Raw genomic sequence first — 18633 nt, forward strand, 5'->3', positions numbered from 1 at the left:
GTCAAACAAGATGGCTGTCAGTCAGCCATGACCCTTTTGTTCAAGAAGGAAACTACCTAAGTCATGCTAGATACATCTGGCAAGAAGACATACTAAGATATCTGCACATGTGATTAGAATAGCCATGTCTTCAGAGCAGGATCACCTATAGATAGACTCCTTGGGAAACTCCCCACTTGGTGTCAGGGTTGTCAAGACACTTACCAAGAGACCTAGAAGGGTAGAGTATACCCCTTTCAAGGTATAACTGAGTCAGGCTTCAGGCCACTGCTGAGACAGCTTAGCTCCACACACCAGAGTGCTGCTCCACTCCATGCTGATCTCCCTTGGCATTGGCCACTGGAGGCTCTGCTCTGCTGCATCCAGACAATACCCTCTCCAACCTGGCCTGTGAAACCGGCTCTTCCTTGCAAGACGCTGACAACTCCCTTGCCCACCGTGCTGTCTCCCAGACCTGTTTGCTGAGACTCTGGGACTCAGGTTTGTTATTCCCTATTGATTGCTCTGTGTGTGTGTGTGTGTGTGTGTGTGTGTGTGTGATATTCCTCCTAGATCATTAGAGTGAGTATGATATTAATGTGTGTTGATATTCCACTTCGAGTGAACCTGCATTCAATAAAAGCTGAGTAAATAGCATAGTTACTTTGTGTGACTCTGGTCTATTCTTTGGTGCCAGGTTGCTCTGTGGGCAGCTAGCTAAGCAGTTGCCTGACTGATCTATAAGAAAGACTATCATGATACATACACTTGTGGCATTTTCTCTGAAAATATTTTTTCACCTTGACAGAAGAGATTGTTTTCTAGGACACTGAAAGAGAAAGTAAATGTTACCATAGTATACTATCACAGTGTGGTATTTTGAGGTTGAATTGACATCCCTTTGAGTCACTCAAGAAGATGTGTTGGGAATCAGGTAGATCCCTGGGCAGTGCTTCCAAGGACCCAAAACATTCAGATCATGGTACTGAATCTTAAGATAAGGTTTAAACTATGCCCTTTGCCTGATAGGCTTTTATTGAAACCAGGCACATAAAAAATTTGCCTCTTTTTTGATGTGAAAAAAATAATAAATAATGATAGAAGAAAGCATAAGTCAGGTACTCTCTGCTTTGATATAAAAACCACAGAAAATCTGAGATGTGCAATATGACTTTGTTCCACAGAGAAAGTAGCGTAATTGGAGGGGCTATGGTTTGCAAGAGCAGTGATCAAAGAAAAGGGAAAGCATAGGAAAAAAGAGAGTACCAGGACCACAGCTAATAGATTTCCGGAAGATTAATTATGTAGCTGGAGCAAAGAATTGCCAGGCTTAGGACAAGGTCCTTGGACGTATGTATTTTAAAAGGGAAGAATAGCAATAATTAGAATTTAACTGAATGAAAAATACAAACCAAGATATTTTATCAGTAAAAAATTAATTGAGGTAGAATTTTAGATGGAGGTCACATCCCTTGTGACAAAAGTTATGAAGTGATAAAAAATGTATTGCTACTGGTGGATAATGATGACAAGGAGAAAGTGTAATTAAATTTCTAATTACAAAAATCATGTGTTTATGCAAAGGTCTAGTCAATTTTGCTACAGTCAGGACTGACTCATTCAACACATCAACATGTAGCCAATTTTGAAAAACATTTGGGAGATAAAAAAGCAATCAATTGTGGTTTGAAATTATAGAGGCAGTAATTGGGAACAATTTTCAAGTCTAACTATTATGAAAAAAAGCAACACTTGAAATAAACAATTGAGTAAAAACTTAAGTTGTATTATATAGATGTGGATTTTGCATTGTTCAAAACATCAGTAAGAAACAAGAGCCCTACAAGAAATCTTAAATATGTTGTTAAGATCCTAGGATAACTGAGTGAAAAGAAGAATCCTTAGTTATTGTTTAAGGGTTATTTGAAAGGAAATGAGCTGAGAAATTCCATTTTTAATTTAAAGAAAACCTGAAATCTGGCTTACTCTAAAGAGAATTTAAAAGTTATGCTTCTGCGAAAAGCAACTTAAAAAATAAATTCAATTTAATGCTTGCCACAAGACAAATTGTATGCATATTATATGATGAGGATGTACAATTTCCTTCTCTACTATATTTAAGACTGCTTATGAATGGAACAATAAAACATATATGCATTATTGAGATGAGAAAAAGTGGTCTAATACTTGCTCAGCTGAATATAGAATGAAGCAAGTGTAATAAACAAACAAACAAACAAACAAAATAGAAACAGATCCATAGATAAAGAACAGTTTGACAGCTTTCAGAGAGGGTGTTGCAGGGCTGGATGAAACAGGTGAAGGAATTAAGCAAAAATTTTTAAAAAGTCATAAACAGAGACAGTAGGTGATTACCGGAATGAAATGAAGGTGAAGGTAGGTAGAAGAGGTTAAGGGAGGCTAAATGGTGATAGAAGGAAACTAGACTTTGTATGGTGAACACACAATACAACATATAGATAATGTATTATACAATCGTACACTTGAAACTTATATAGGTAATTTTATTAATCAATTAACACAAAATTCAACAAAAATTAAATAAAAAAATAAAAATAATAGACTATTAAACTCATGAGAAAAGGTCATGTCAGATTTGATTGCCTGTTTAGATGCTTAAAATTTTTCAATTCCATAACACTTTCAATGTGTAGAATATTTTTTCTGAGAGAAAAGCTTTTTGTGTAACTGTTACCAGTGTTTGCTACTGGTGGAAGTGAGGATCTTGTGGTATCTAAAAGAAAAGAATTTTCTGAGACCTGCACAGGAGGATGTGGCTTTGTGGTATGTTTTATTGAAGATGTACAGTTAAGGGGGGACCTCTCCTGCTTTTTCAATGTGCCATCTCTGTCTGCCTTACCATGGAAAATACCCAGTTCTTGTCAGTAGGGCCAGAATGAAGACCACTGCCAAGAGTTTATCCTCCATATCAAAGCACAGTCCAGTCCAACATCCAATTAGCTTAGTGTGTATTTCCAGCAATAGTTCATATCAGGCTCCCTCCTGGAGCCTGTGTTGGAAGTTGCATGAACATGGGCTATGTGGCTTCTAGGACTATATGGCAAGAGAGAGAACTTCTTTGTTCCCCTAGGATTATATTAGTTTGGATATGGGACTGGACTAGATGCTTTCTGAAAATGACAAATCAACTTCCCAAACTTTCATGGGCTTTAGATGGGCCCACTTCCCAACCAGTCCCTTCTTTCCCCAGGCTAGACTGACAGGTCTCTTAGGTTCAACACCTTCCCCTGTCCATTTTGGCTTCTGTTGTGCATGTGCCTACCTTCCTCTATTCCCCTCTGGCAATCTGGTGAGGAAAGAGGAGGGGGAAGGAGTGAGTGTTAATCCTCTTGGAGAAATGCTGTAAGACCCTGGGTTGTGAAGGTGTAGCTTCCTGGATAGCAAGAAGGTTTATGCAACACAATGTCAAGTTCCCTTTCCTCCTCTCTTCTAGTTAAGTATTGCCAGTAACATAACTTCCTTTATATTTGTACATAGTGTGTGGTAAATATGAGGTTGTTAAAACCAAAGAGAAGGTTTAAATCATGCTCTTTTTTCATGAGATAACTCTATTAATACCAGGTATATGGGAATATATGTCTCTTTTATGATGCCCAAAAATAATCAATTAGGATGAAGGAGGCACAAAAGAAAAAGCTAGCCAGATCTTGAATGGTGTTGTAAGACTTTTAAAAACCATCCTTGCAACAAAGGACCATCAAATACATGACCCCAGTTTAAAGTGGAGAGAAAGCCTGCTGTCATTGTCTCAAAAAGAGGTGATATATTCATGAACTCCGGTACCACCGCTAAGCTCATTTTTTTTTGTTTGGTTTTGCATGTAAGTAATTTATTTTGAACATCTCAGACAACAGGACCCATTCTCAGTCCCATTCAATCTAATCCTAAAATTAGACTTTAATGTTAATTCATCCATTGAGCTCGTGTATCAATGCTTATTTCTTTTTAGCCTATTTTTTATATATATTCACTCCATTTCTTTGTATACTAGACTCTATTTTTGACCTGCCTCTTTTTCTGGTAGAAACTCTTTAATTTACTCTGTTCCTCAACTGGATTTCTCCCTCAAGGCATTGTCTGCTTTTTGCTTATATTCAGCCATTAATTATTTTAGTTCTATTAATTAAGGCCTAATAAACAAGTAGAACTCTTCTTCTTGAAAGAGTTATGTATCCTGGGCTTCAGGAGCTGTGTGGAAAAGCAATGCAGAAGTCTACGATCTCCTTTCAAGCTGCATTATGGTGTACCTAGCAAAGGCATGCTCAAGTACATTGTCTCAGTTTCTCTGAAAAGACACGGTCTCACGTCATGGAGCCTACCAGTAATCCCAGAGGTTACACAGAACTATCGTGGTAGAAAGGGAAGACTGAGGAACCATTGCAGGGGACAATGTGCCATGATGGAGACGTTTTGGACTGGGAGACATAAAGCCTGAATGCTGGGCATCTCTGACACCAGCTGCCAGATCTAGAACTGGTTTATATGTCCTATTAGGCCTGTGGTGCTTAGACATTATTATAGTTATACATCATCGTGGATCTTGTGAGAACGCAGACTGCTGTTCAATAGGTGTGGAGTGAAGTTTGCAATTCTGCATTTTTAACACCTCCTTTATGCTGTTCTCTGTGGGCTACACTTTGGGTGGCAACGCTCTAGCTTATGTCTGTAAAATCGAAGAGGAGAGCAACCAAGTCTCTAAAATCTCTAAGTATGCTTGGATTCTGTACTTTTTTTTTCTTAGAACTAACACTTTTGAAGCTGTATCTGATCCAGTTTGCATTTCTGAAAAGATTAATTTCTCTGAAACACCTCAGTGAAAATGGTAAGTACTGAAGACACAAGAAATGCTCACCCAGATCATTGGAAAGAGAGGCGATTTACTCCTGAGTGTGTAATGTCTCACGAAGATATTAGTTTTCACATCACCATGAGAGTACATGAGAGTTCATGTGGCTTATGGTTCAAAGGCACAGTGACATATTTAGGTATTTACATTTCTTTCTTTCTTTCTGAGTGCTGTCTCTTAGCCTTCTGATTACGAAGTTTTTAAAGTTCTATTTACATATATTACAAAAGCTTATGTTCTAGTAGAGCAAGGATACAAACAGATTAAAAAAAATAAATCAGATAGACACAGAAGTAAGTTACTAAATATAAGAGGATAGGAGTTACTATAGAAAAGCTATTGATTATAAGTGAGTGGTTTAGAAAAGGACTATCATCTCTTAATATTTTATAATGAGATGGACTCACCCTGAGTGGAAACCTGACATAAAGATATCAAAGTCTGAAAATATATGTGAGAGGTAAAAAGCCAGGGAAAGTAGTAGTTAGTCACAAAATCTTATGCATACAAGAAAGAAGAGTGTAAGATGAGAAAAGCTGGGCATTAGGTACATAGGTAAGTTGCCGAGTTTTAATAAAAGTAAGTGTAAAAACATTTCCTGAAATAGAGGTCAGTCTAAGGGTGAGTCAGGCTGATGTTGCAGTATGATACAGGGAATGAGAAGCTCATTGCCAAGTCCATAGTTTCGAAGATCTTTTCTTTAAGACCTAGAAATTTTTGATGTGCCACTTTAATTTATTAGGAGGTAAAACTTATAGCCTAATGTTTAACTTGTTATTTCTCAAAACAGATGACAATGGTAGCTACTAGGATTAAATATAAAGAAAATAATAGGGAGAGAACCTACCATAAAATGACAATCATGATTTACGCTATTATCAAAAATTAAGAAAAGTTATGAAGGTGATCTCTTTGTCTTGCCATATGTAGTTATCATACCTCTTGTCTATCCACCAGCTTGAAGCAGAGAGAGGAGATAATAGAGCCATGGATGGAAGTAACCTGTGAAGAAAAACCACAAGGAACATAAGTGTAGAAATGCTATATGACTGAGAAATATTTTTATACTCTGTTAACCACTGGAATTCAGTGGTTATTTATTACAGTAGCAAGGTTACAGTAACTAATATAGAGATTTATATCAGAAGTAGGGCACTACTATAAAAAACACTAAAATCTGTGACTTGGTTTAGCAGCCCAGTTGTGGGGAGCAAATATAGATGGGAATAAAGCTGGAGATTGCTGTTTACCATGGCAAAGGGTTGATAAAACTGTCACTTGTGATGAACTGGAAGGTAGATCAAGTGCTTACTAAGCCTATAGCTCTTAAGAAAGTTGTTGAAAAAAGCCAGGATATGAGGATATGTTGGTTACCACTTTCTGGAAAGAATAATTGACTAGCCTTCAAGCAGAAATCGTAAGGTAATCATTTCACATGACTGTAAAAACTGATCAATAGTTTCCAGAGTTCAGATAATAGGAAATAAAAGTGAAAAGGCATTGAAGGCGTAAGGACCATCTAGACTTCTCAATTGTAGGACTATGCAGGGTGGGGCAAAAAGTTTACAGTTGTTCCTATGGAAAATAAAACAATAACAAATAACCATACAAGAATAAACTCTGTTTTGCATACGCATAACTGTAAATCTACTTTTGCCACACCCTGTATATCATAAGAACTGCCTGTCTCTACAAGCTTGTTGTTTCAGCTTTCAGCTGCCCTCAAGGTACTAAGACTTGAGCTAGTTTTGTCTCTCTCTCTCTCTTTTTTTTTTTTTTTTTTTTAAAGGAAAGTGATATGGGGGCAAGAAAACTTGAGAATTGTATTTAGGGAGGAATTTTGAGTGTTGTTTCTGACCATGAGACTGATAACTAAGATTTTTGAGGGAACTCTTTTTCTGTATTCTCTGAGGCTTTTTGACAGAACTGAATTGCTAAGAAAACCATGAGTCTAGCGGAAAATACCTTGTGACTCTGAATGAACCCTTAGTCTACACTTTTAACTTGCTGTAACAGGAAAAGTTATGCAGATTTCCACGCCCTAAAGAGGGCAAAGTCTCCTACACTCTCCTAGTGGGCAGATCCAAGAACTCCAGAGTGAAATGGCCAAGGTGATTCCTTTAAGATAACCAAATCCAGGTCCAAAGAGAGCAGAGGATTCTTCAAAATGCCTGTCCAGCAGGACCCCATTACTGTCATGGACCAGTGACTGATTTGTGTTTCCTAGTTTCACTTTTTTGCTTAGGAGTTTTTATTGTACACATCCTATCCCTGTTCCATCATTCTATGTTAGCTTATTTGTATTAGTTGGAGAGGCAGCAAATTTCTCGTTTTAATTTATATGTTACTACATTAGGACTTAAAAAGAAGATTGCATATTACCTAATCATTCTAGACTTTGAGCTAGGGTCAATAACTAAACAGGGCTTTGTATCTTTTCCCTTTAAGACAGGAATGAGTGTTACCATAGATTGAATGTTTGTGTCTCCACAAAATAATTTGTATGTTGATACCTAATCCTCAATGTGATAATATTTGGAAGTGGATCCTTTGGGAGATGATTAGATAATGAGGGCAGAAGCTTCATGAATGAGATTAGTGCCTTTAAAAAAAAAAATTCCTAACAGCTCTCTTGCCTCTTCTGTCATGAAAGGGCACAGTGAGAACGTGGCTGTCTGTGAACTCGGAAGCAGGTCCTCACCAGACACCCAATGTGCCAGAGCCTTCTTCTTGGATTTCGCAGCCTCCAGAACAGTGAGAAGTAAATTTCTGTTGTTTACAAGCCCCCCAGTCTATGGTATTTTGGCTATAGCAGCCCAATGGATTAAGGCAAGCGTCTTCTAAGAACATGAAGAAAAATGCAGTGGATAATTGGTGTTAAGAAGGAGGAGCTATAACAAAAACTGCTAGCTTTCACCAAATTCATGTCTTCTTTTCCCTGGGCACACAGGTTCCCTTGTAGTTAAATAAACATATGGGACTGAGCTACAGCCAAAGGAATGTGAGCAGAAGCAATCTGCTCACCTTAACAGAAAGAACCCTAAAAAGTCTTTTACACTTGAACCTTCAGAATCTTTCTCTTTTCACTTACTGGCCACATAGATCTGGTTCATGCAGAACCAGCATGCTAAAGAAACTTGTGTTCTAAATTGCTGTGTGGAAGAAAGTACCCCACCCATATACGTATGGAAGTAAAGGAAACTAGAGAATAGTGTTTAAAAGCATGAGCTTTTGATTCATACACGAGTCTAATTCCCCCACTCGCTATCTGTGTGAGTTTAAGCAAGTCACTATTTATCCCTTTGTTTCCTTAAATGTAAAGTGGACATAATTATAGAAACTATACTAAGGAGTTGGCCTGAGGTTTATCACCCTCAAACCTACTATCTTCCATGTTACATTATTTATTTTATTTGTTATCTGAAAGATTCAGTGGAGCAGTGTGATTTTATTTACTGCTGTAACCCCAGAACCTTGAACAGGGTCTCATACACACTATATCACAGATATTTTAAAAATTTATAAGTAAGACATGTAAAAAACTTAAGGTATCTGGAGCATGGCAGATTTGATGAGTATTACATAGCATCATTATTAAATCAAGATAATATTGTCTATTATAGAAATTACTCAAATCTTAGTATTTTTATTTTGTAACATATTTTTATGGAATCACAATTGTTCATTATTATCTTTTTTTGTTTGTTTATACAGGCAGGCTGAGACCAGGAAGGCAGGATGGTGTCAGCCCTGAACAAAAGTAAGGCAGGGGTTTTTAAAGGGGACAAGGGGAGAGAGAGTTGAAGGGATTTTCTGCAGATAGCTTTGGGGGAATTGGCCCTGAGAACAGAGAAGTTCCTAAAACAGAAAAGTTATTAAATTCTTCCCAGCATACTAAGAATCACTGAAGGACACAGGCCTTGTCCTCAGGCTAAGATATCTTTGAAGGACACAGGTAGTCACTGCTGTCAACAGTTACTGAGAGAGCAACAGGTTTATTGGGGCTTGCTAAAATTATACCAGAATTCCCAGAACCCAGGTTTTATGCCTAAAATTAGTGATAGAGACTATAAATACGAAAATAATTGACAAATGAATACATTGTTTTTCATGGTTTACTTCTGTTGAAATATAGTAAGTAGTAATAGCAGTTCAGGATTATGCTAACATATCTAATAAAACTACATTAAAATTATTATTGAGTGAGAAAGTGTGGTTCTAAGTTAATCCTATAGTTATTAATTTCTGAAAGTTATTACTATGTTTTGAAAAAAGTATACATTTTCAAGCTCCATCAAAGTGATATGATTTCTCTACAACAGAATTTGTCAACCATGACCCTGATGACATTTTGGGTGGAAAATTCTATTTTTGAGAGCTATTTTTGCATGTAGAATATTTAGCAGAATACCCAGCCTCTACCTGCGAAATGCTAGTAACACTTTTCTGCCCCCAACTTGAGAAGCACAGATACTTCCAGACCTTGCCAAGTGTTCCTGGAAAGGATAATCACTCTTGGTTGAGAACCAGTGATGTGCAGCTTTCATCCATTTACTTATCTAATAATTTAAAAATGCTTTACTGAGCATTTACTTTGTGCCTGGCATTGTTCTAACATTGGGACTCGTCGTCGTCGTCGTCGTCGGCAGCCGTCCGTCTCGAGAGACGATGGTGTAGCTTCTTAAGAGTCTATCTGCACGGCCGAGAATGGCCGTGCAGTCCGACTCGGGAGTGACATGGTATCTGTCTCCTCCCATGTTAAATCGACATCTTGCGATGACGCTGAAGCTACAGAGCCTGGGCAGGGTGATATGGAGGGCCAGCTGTTGCCCATGCAGCAGACCCCCCCTCTCTTCGCAGCTGAAGGGTCCAAGGGAAAGACGGAGTCAATACAGCTTGGGTTCAGGTGCGCCGCAGGAGTTGCCGGTGTTGACTACAACGTCGAACCGCCTTAGGGACTCCAGCTCCGGATTTTCTGTCGGGGTTTACTCCCTTAGCCTTTCCCCTGAAGAGGTATGCCGCAAGGCAGCGGAGGTTTTTTGGAGTCAGAGTTTTCCTTCTCTGATGTACCCTGACTGGAAGATCGAACCAGCGACACTTAGCTCGCAGGCCGACGCTCAATCCACTGAGCTAAACCAGCCAGGGCTAACATTGGGACTACAGCAGTGAATATAACATAAAAGTCTCTGCTCTAACAAAGTTTGTATTTTGGAGGAATAGATATAGAATAAACAAATAAACAAAATGATCCCTGATATCAGGTGAGGTAGTGAGAGGTGATATAAAGCAAATAAAGCTTAATTAATCATGTCTTTTATTTTTTGTATTCTGATGTTTTGACATCTGGCCCTTGTTGACTCTAGAGGGAATGTTCCTCTCTGGGTTAGCCAGTTTCTAGAGACAGTAAGTAAGTTACCTGACATATGCTTTCTAAATGCAAACTAACGAATCCAGAGCACTTATCTTCAACCATTTCCTCTAGGTTCCTAAGCTCTGGATCACTCTTCTGCCATAATCACACCAGGGCCAGCTATCAGACAACTAGGAACAGCCCGTAGGCTTCAGAGATTGCTAAAGTTATTCAAACTCACCAGTCCTAAGCTTGTTTACCCTGCCTGCCTTACCTGCTCCTTTCCAAGGAAACTACAATAAAGGTTCTTGCTGACAGTTCACCTGTCCCTTTCCTTCGTCTTCTGACCAATCCTGGTGCTTCTCCATGTTGATCCCATGGCATGGTGTGCCACCTGCTATGGGAGCTTTAAGAAACTATTTTTTTCACTGGCAGTCATCTCCTGATGTACTGACTTTACTATATATATATATATATATATATATATATATATATATATATATATATATATATATATTAATTCACTATATTTTTTAAAAAAGGATAAAGAGTAGCAGAGCAGTGGGGAAGAGTGTCCACAGAGCAGAAAGTATAGCTTTTGAGGCATATTGCACAACAAAGGCAGATTAATAGCCTGTGCCTTCCTGAAGGGAGGAGCTGGGGAAGAAGGCTGCTGCCTGGCGCTAACTGTGTACATGCCTGTGAGAGTAACCAGCAGAGTGACTCCTGACATGGGACGGGGGACAGCAGCTCATCCAGTGCCTGCATGAGTGGTGGCTGGGAACTTTGGCCCTGACTAAAGATGGCAGCTGAAAAAGGGCCAGAGATAATGGGGAGCTGATAAAAATGGTGGACACTAACACTCCATAGAAAGAGCTGGATGTTCGGCCATTCAGGAAGTTCTTGGCCAAGCCTTTAAAACTGGAGCACCCTGAGAAACATGAGGTCTGCCTATCAGTCAGTCTGTGGGTCTGTCTGCAGGGCTGGCAGTCTGCAGGCCCATTGGAAACACCCTCAGTGCTTCCCCTGCACAGAAGACAGCGACAAAGCTGACAGAGCTCTAACAGGGTTCCCCGCATTCCCCACAGCCTATGGGTTTGGGAATGGGGAAAGGGGGCAGTGCAGCCTTTAAGGTACTTTGTATGTCTATGGCTGGCAGCTAGTTTCTTAGTTATGCAAATGGCTATGGCTGTTCCACAGTGCCAAGGAGATGGGAGGAGTTTTGACCATAGAATGGCGATGAAAAAGCTGATGGGACTTGCGAGAGGTTCTGCAAGTGGCCAGAACTGGTCATCACACTGACTGCATCACAGGCTGTGGTCAGGCTTTTAAAAATAGTGTGGTAGCCATTTTGGGCACAGAGCCATGCAGTCTCAAAGAAGGGAAGGAGCCAGAACGAAAGGTGGCAGCCATTTGTTGAGCTGGGCCACGCAGTTTGAAAAGACCGCAAAGGGGCTGTACCAGCCCACCATGAGGTCTGGTGTGTAGGAAGAGAGCCATGATGGAGCAGCTAGGCAGCTTTGTAAGAGAGCTGATTTGCTATGGGAGAGGGCCACGTGGCGTAGGCTAATAAGAAATTTTGCTGCTTTGATCATGCCAGCTCCAGCTGACTCAGAAGCCACTGAGGAATCTGTCTTGCAGACCTGGACTCTATCTGGACTCTGGGAACTCAGGACACTCTCAAGACCTGTGCTATTCTGGGACTTCATCCTGCTTTTCTAGACTATTATATGGAGGCTGATCACATTGTATGCTAAATACTGAAGGAAAGAGCTGACAGATAAGGAATGGGGAACTTCTGGGCATATTTTTGGCTTGTAGCCTTTTCAGAAACAATAGAAGTGCTAGGTCTCATGGGAGAACAGGACTCTGAGCAGGAGTGCTACTAGCCCCTACCCCACACTCCAGGTTGGAATATTGTAAATAAAGACCTGTTTTTCTCAACACTAATTGTTGGGTCTACACCAAGACACCACATGGACAAACCCCCGCTTTGCTTGGTAACAGTGCTGCGGAGGACCTGCTTGGCGAAGCTCACAGACGCACTGATGAGTTGATGGCTATAGTAAAAGCAGCTCCAGAGGAGAGGAACTGACACTGTGAGAAGGACTCAGGCCAGTGCACACAGACTCAGGAGAGATGCTTGGAGCTGAACTGTGACCAGGAATCTGAGCTACAGACTTCGGTGTTTCTGAAGGTTGGTATTTTTGAATGGCATGTCCCGAAACTGGTCTGGCTTGGCAGAGGGAGGCAGGGCTATTCATTTTTGGCTATTTTTAAAGGGGAGTGAGAGTTAACAGCTGAAAAGTTCATGCCCTCGTTGTCTCTCTCTCTCTCTCTCTCTCTCTCTCTCTCTCTCTCTCTCTCTTTCTCATGAACCTGGTGCGGTGAAGTCATTCTCTTGGTATGGGGACTCTTAATTTGGGACTTTGGAGCTTGGTGCCAAAGTCCTCTGGTTTTTCAGCATCTGGACATTTTAGTCCTCTGGCCCTGCTCCCTTGCATGGACCAGAATGGGATGCACCAGGAGATGTGGGGCTCACCAGGGACTTAGACCCTGCAGAAGATGGAAGCCCATTCCTGGAAGCAGGGTCCCATGAAGGATCATGCCTCCCTGGGTTCCAACATCTGGGATGCCGTGATCCAGTACAGCATGGCACGTGGTTCCTGGACTGCTACGTGGAGACTTGAGAACAGTGCACCCCAGATCCTGAAGGAGAGAGCTGCTACAGGAAACTGGTGACTTTGGAACCCACAAGCTTACACTCTAGAGAAGGTGGAGATCTATCTGTGTGACCAGCTTTAGGAGAGATAAGGAAATGGGAACTTCTGATAATGATTTTGGCTTGTAGCCTTTTGAAGAGCAAGGGAAGTGCTGGGTCTCATGGTAAAGAAGGGCTCCAAGCAGCAGTGCTCTCAGCACTCCCCCACCCCCCACCAAAGTTGGAACCTTATTAATAAAAACCTGTTTCCTTCAACACAAATTGCTGGGTCATATATAAGGGCACCAAGGACCGAAACCCAGTTTGCATGGTTACAAGACTGTTCCAGGCTGTAGAATCCACAAAAGCAAGTCCTGGGGCAGAAGCATTATGTATGTGTCCAAGCAAAAACAAAGAAACCAGTGTGCTTGGGGCACAAGGAAACCAGTGTGAGGAATGCAAGGTGGTGGAATCAGAGAAACACCCAGGAGCCAGACCACATAGGACTCTGGGGGCCCTTGTGAAGTGTCTAAGTTTTAGTCTGAGTGCAATGGAAAACTAATGTTGTAGACCTAGTAACAGGGAAGTACATAATTTGACTTTCACTTTAAAACATTTTCTGTAGACGCTGTTTTGAGAATAGACTGTGGAGGGAGAAAGAGTGGAAGCTAGGAGACCAGTGAGGAGGTCAGAAATTACTGTAACTTGAATCAGAGTAGTAGTCACTGGGGCATATACATTTTGAATGTAAAATCAATAGGATCAGTAAGATGTGCTGTGTAAGAGAAAGACATTTTTGATCTGAGTAGCTAAGCGAACAGTGATACTATTTATTGATATAAAGAACACTGTGGAAATAGAGCAGGTATGAAGGGGTAAAAGCAACATTCAGTTTGGAGCATTGTTAAGCTCTTGGTTGCCTGTTAAGTTCCACCTTTGTGCCTCAGGAGGACTGCAAGCAATCAAGATGGTATCTGAGCCTTTGTACTCCAGGGTGACCACCTCCCAGGACACAAAAACCACCATCTGCACAAGGACCACTGCCCAGCATACAGATGAGAGAATGCTTCAGCTTTTATCTGACTAACTTTTCCCTGAATTCCAAACCCCTTACCTACACTTTTCTTCTCTTTATTGAAAGAATCTGTTTATAACGGAATTTAAGACAGTCTGCTAGGATCCAAACCTGCCATCTTCTCACATTGCTGACCATCTGAATAAAGTGCTGATAAATATTCAATCCCTGACACTAGCCTTTCCGGTTTCAGGGGCAGGAGGGAGATGCTAAACTGAGGAGGAGGGCTACCAGAAGTTCAGTGCATCAGACTAAAAACAAGTTGCTTATAAACTGAACAAAAAGCCAGAGTCAGAGAAGGGAATCATGGCGGGTTAAACAAATGAACAATTTGAAAACTAGAAAAGCTGGTGTTCATGCTGCCTGTCATATACCAGACCCAATAAGCAGAGACAGGGGTTTAATCTTTTGGGCACTTTATTCAGATGGTCAGCGATCTGAGAAGATGGTGAGTTTGTATAGACCGTCTTAAATTCCATTATTAATTGACCCTTTTTATAAGAAGAAGAAATGGGTGGGTAAGGGGTTTGGAATTCAGGGGAAAAGCTAATCAGATAAAAGCTGCAGCATTCTTTCATTTGTGTCCTAGGGTGGCGGTCCTTGTGCCCGGGAGCTGGTCTTTGTGTCCTGGGTGGTGGTTGTCTCATCCTGAAGTACAGTGGCTCAGATACCATCTTGATTGCTTGCAGTCCTCCTGAGGCACAAAGATGGAACTGCTTATGGTTACCTGGAGTCAAAGTGGGTCATACCTCCAGTTCTTGAAACAATTCCTTTTTACATGCATTGATAACTAAGCTTATTAGGTGTTACCTGGAACTAAAATTTTCCAAGATTTGAGTCCTCCATCAAATTGAGGGCACAAAGTAAAAGGTTATGTAAAATATAAGAGAAATAGTTTTATAACTGTGAAAACTTAGAAAAGATAGCTTAGGTTTTACATAGTACTGGACAGAGACATCTAATTTTCAAGAAAATAAAATTCAGCTATGCTCATATGTGCACAGATGCATACACACACGAGTGCATTTTTCTGTACTAACAGTTTATAATTACAAAATACCTGTTTCAAGTGGCCCTCTCTGTGCTTTGCTAAGCAGAAGGACATTTTAACTTTAATGTGGGTATGGATGACATTATCTCCAAGTAACTTTTTCTTAGAATCCTCTTGTTGCAATCTAGGACTCTTGACTGGATCTCTCATTTTGCTGCATGTTTTTGTGATTAATTATTGTCAAGCAAGGTTCAGACATATTGGAGCTTGAGATGAAGATGTTTACTTTACAAATGAACTGATCTTGTAGAGCTGAGGTGAAAATTCTTTCCATTGCCAAAAGTCTTTACTCTGGCAGACATGTGATTCCTCTAATCTAAGACTGAGTAAATTAAAAGATCTTATCAAGTCATCAAGGGTGCCTTTGGTTTTCTTAGAGCAAAACCCTACAGTCAATTGTTAACCTATGCACTTAATCATCAACCGATTTCATGCCATATAAATGTAGATACATGTAAACTAATTTGCGGTTACTCTCAATATATGTAGCCCACTTTTCTCCCCACCTTTTTAACTCTTCTTGGTAACTGAACCAGACAGTAGGTTAATTATTAGTCCTTTCCCACTCCTTTATGTATGCATATTGTAATTATTATGCTATCATCCTTATGGATTGCATTTATTATAATTAACAATTTCTATTACAATGACCATTGTCCTAGTTGACCCTTAACAACTACTCTCCGTATTTACAAACAGAGTTTGAATGCATACGGGGAAGGTCAAAGCCAGTTTATAATTCAACTTGTGAACATTACGTTCCTGCTAAAATTATCCTCTTATGGATGATTTAGGATTTTCTTTAGTCAAGGGTGAGCCTGAAAGAAATAATACCTGAGCACAGATCTTAGGGACAAAAATTTACACAGATGAGGGCTATCAATAGAAGTATTATATGTCAACCAATACCTTCCCCCAACACTGTCATGTTAAAAAAATGTAAAATATGTTCTTTACTGGGCAGATGTATCAGTTTTCTCCAATTCTAATGCCATATACAAATTCACGGTAGGGCTTCCATAATAAATTACCATAATCTGGGTGGCTTAAACAACAGAAAATTAGTTTCTCAGAGATATGGAGTCTAGAAATAGATCAAGGTGTAAGGGAGTGGATTTCTTCTGACGGCCTTGAGGGAAGGATCTGTTCTATGTCTTTCTCCTTAGTTTATAGGTATCTTACTTAGAGATGGCTTAGAGATTCTTTATTGTGTCATTAATTTTATTTCATCCAATCTAGAACAGTAGATGACTTTTGGTTCATAACCACACACACAAAAGTCACAATGATATAGTAAGCAGTTAGACAGATATGAGCAGACTAGGAATAATAGGCTAAGTGCAGAAGGTCACCAGGACAGAAAGCCATGGGTGCCTAACAATGGGCAAAATTGAGAACACAGTATTGTAGTGTAGGACCTTGCCCCCAGGGTGATCTTTCCTCCCCAAGTGTATTATTGGTCCAGTGGTTTAGAATCCTTGACTGTTCGTATTGCTGGTCATGGAGTTCAGACCCTCCCCTAACCTTTCCTCGCCTGCCATGTCACTAGTCACGTGGTTAAACCCCTAGAGGAGGACCAAGTGGGCCAGAGAATAGCCACATATGACTCCCTTGCATGACCACTTTCTTAAATATTAAGCCCTCAGGATAATGAGGCTTGGACCTACATCAGATAATCTTGGGAATAAAGCCTTGGGTCTGTTGACTACCATGACAGACTTCCCATTAAACTCAAGATGCCACCTACGCCTCAGTTGTGCTTCAGTTCCAGGCCCAGAAAAGAAGCAAAACCAAACAAAGTGACACCATGGCCGATATCGGGACCTGCTATGATGACTAATGACTCTCTGCTTTACTACCAACCAGTCAGTGGAGACCACAATGTTGATGGGACACAGTTGGAAAGTTGATAAATAGTCTATTGAAATCCATCCCTTGGCCCTCGCCTAGAGTCCTCACCTTTCGAAATAGAATAAAAGTCCCCAAGACAAAGGACTCAGGTGGCTCTTTTTCTCTGGAATACATCTTCCTTTCTCTTCTCAGGGGCGGTTTCTCTCTCTCTCTCTCTCTCTCTCTCTTTCAGTGCACTCATGCTTTTCCCCACACCCCTCTTTCCCTAGCCAGCCACACATAACCAAGCCTTTCCCCTCTCCTTCCCCAGACATGTTTTCTTTGCCTTTCTTTCTCCTAAGCTTCAAGGGCCCCTTTTTAAGCTTCTGTAACTTGCTTCCTGAGCACATGCAATCCAGCTGGCTCCCTTCTTCCATGGTTTACTTCTTCTCCCTCTGTGACTCTCTAAATAAACTTCCCCTTGTATTTGAGTCTTGACTCTGAATTCTCTCTTAGCCAAACTCAAGGACCAAGGTCTAACATCTAATGCTCTTTGCTATTAGCAATAATTAGTAGGTTAGAGCAGGTGTCCCCAACCCCAGGGGCCCCATGGCCTGTTAGGAACCAGGCTGCACAGCAGGAGGTGAGCATGAGTGGCGGGAAGTGAATGAAGCTTAATCTGTATTTATAGCTGTTCCCCATCTCTTGCATTACCACCTAAGCTCCATGTCCTGTCAGATCAGCGGTGGCATTAGATTCTCATAGGAGTGCCCACCCTGCTGTGAACCACACATGCGAAGGATCTAGGTTGTGTGCTCCTTATGAGAATCTAATGCCTGATAATCTGAGGTGGGGCTGAGGCAGAGATGCTAGCGCTGGGGAGTGGCTGCAAGTACAGATTATCACTAGGAGAGGTTTGACTGCACAGAGACCATAATAAGTCAATTGCTTGCACACACATATCAAAACCCTATCAGTTCGTGGCAAGCGACAATTAAGTGGCAGGCTGTAAAGTCATTCCTCCCTTCCCCAAGCCCAGGGAAAAATTGTCTTCCACAAAATCCATCCCTGGCACCAAAAAGTTAGGGACTGCTCAGTTAGAGCCATGAGTCTTGAAACTTAGCATGTATGTCATTCACCTGCAGACCTTGTCGAAACCCAGATTGCCAGGTCCTTGTCCCAGAGTTTCTAATTTAGTTGGTCAGCAGTTGTACCAGAGAATCTGCATTTCTAAGAAGTGCCCAACTAATGCTGGAACCATTGATCAGGGACAACACTTTGAGACCAGTTGAGCATTCTTCCTTACGGAATCTCAGAATTGTTTGCAACACAAAGCTTTGTGCAGGCAGCAATCAGAATATTTTCCAATATTCATGCAAAACAATATCTTTATATACTATGCAGATTAGAAAATAATCCTGTCCCAGTATTTCAGGAGAAATTTCTGCTAATTTTGCTAAAATCAGTGTCTGTGCTTCTGAAAATCTTACTGGCTATACCCTGGAACCTCTAGTTCTTCCAAAAGTTGCTACTGGAATGAAAGATCAGCATTTAAAGTTTTACTAAGATTAATTTTAATCACTCTCTCTTTTTAAATCCCCCATTGTTGTCATTAGTAATTAACAATGAAGATGCAAACATAGCAATGTATAAAAGAACAACCAATCATTGAAGCTTTAAGCACCACTTGCATCCAAATTTCAGTAAAAATTTTTGAAGATGTATAATACAAATTGTGAGTTAAATGACCTTGAATTGA

At 40.5% G+C, this 18633-nt stretch overlaps 1 long non-coding RNA gene across 2 annotated transcripts; it reads left to right on the top strand.

Moving 5' to 3' along the window:
- Nucleotides 1-238: 238 nt before the first annotated feature.
- Nucleotides 239-12885, top strand: LOC150020175 (uncharacterized). Of its 2 annotated transcripts, none has more exons than XR_016509325.1 (4): nt 239-480; nt 8582-8627; nt 12225-12414; nt 12611-12885. It is a non-coding gene; the product is annotated as an uncharacterized LOC150020175 (long non-coding RNA). The 2 variants fall into 2 exon arrangements; XR_016509326.1 differs by lacking the exon at nt 239-480 and adding an exon at nt 7534-7628.
- The last annotated feature ends 5748 nt before the right edge of the window (nt 12886-18633 follow it).

This window comes from Furipterus horrens, unplaced genomic scaffold (genome assembly GCF_987537825.1).
Source record: "Furipterus horrens unplaced genomic scaffold, mFurHor1.1.pri manual_scaffold_2, whole genome shotgun sequence".
Classification (NCBI taxonomy): Eukaryota; Metazoa; Chordata; class Mammalia; order Chiroptera; family Furipteridae; genus Furipterus; species Furipterus horrens.